The sequence below is a fragment of the Pristiophorus japonicus genome, unplaced genomic scaffold (assembly GCF_044704955.1).
Source record: "Pristiophorus japonicus isolate sPriJap1 unplaced genomic scaffold, sPriJap1.hap1 HAP1_SCAFFOLD_262, whole genome shotgun sequence".
Classification (NCBI taxonomy): domain Eukaryota; kingdom Metazoa; phylum Chordata; class Chondrichthyes; family Pristiophoridae; genus Pristiophorus; species Pristiophorus japonicus.
In genome coordinates this window covers 466,284-466,872 of record NW_027252362.1, presented here as the reverse complement: position 1 = coordinate 466,872, position 589 = coordinate 466,284, and the positions used below count along the sequence as shown (strand labels likewise).

The 589-nt window shown below is 48.6% G+C and overlaps 1 non-coding gene across 1 annotated transcript; it reads left to right on the top strand.

Moving 5' to 3' along the window:
• Positions 1-515: 515 nt before the first annotated feature.
• trnan-guu (transfer RNA asparagine (anticodon GUU)) lies at positions 516-589 on the top strand. Its single transcript has one exon. It is a non-coding gene; the product is annotated as a tRNA-Asn (tRNA).

Below are 589 nucleotides of genomic sequence, written 5' to 3'. Positions count from 1 at the left end.
GCGTCTCAGGGACTTGGACTTTCTTTGAATAAGTTCTGCTTGTACCTGCATTCAAGCTTGAAACAGCAACTGGGCTTCCATCTCACGGGTCGTTTGGGGTTGATGTGCGTTGCTTTCAATCTTTGAAATTTCACCAAGCAAAGAAACGGTGAATCCAACTGTCCCTGTAAGCATTTAGTTCCCGTTTAATCACAGGAATATCCGCAGTCAGGAGCTGAAAAGGAATTCAAACCTAATACCGGCTTCGGGACAATCAGAATACTTCGTCACAGACAAGGCACCGGAAGGCTGGAAGGTAGATCACACCGGTTGTGGAAGAGCTGGTTGGCGGTGACATGGAAGTGTCTGCAGTGTGCGGAACCAGACTGCTTCCACACATCCACAATGAATGTCCCTCCATTTATTTGGGAAAAGTACAACTGAGAGTGGACAAGTTCCATCCCGGTCGGAGCAATCTCAAGATTTAACTGACTGACACCCTGGTTTTGGATGTCTTGCAGCTTCGACTTCTATTTGTCTCTGTGGCGCAATGGGTTAGCGCGTTCGGCTGTTAACCGAAAGGTTGGTGGTTCGATCCCACCCAGGGACG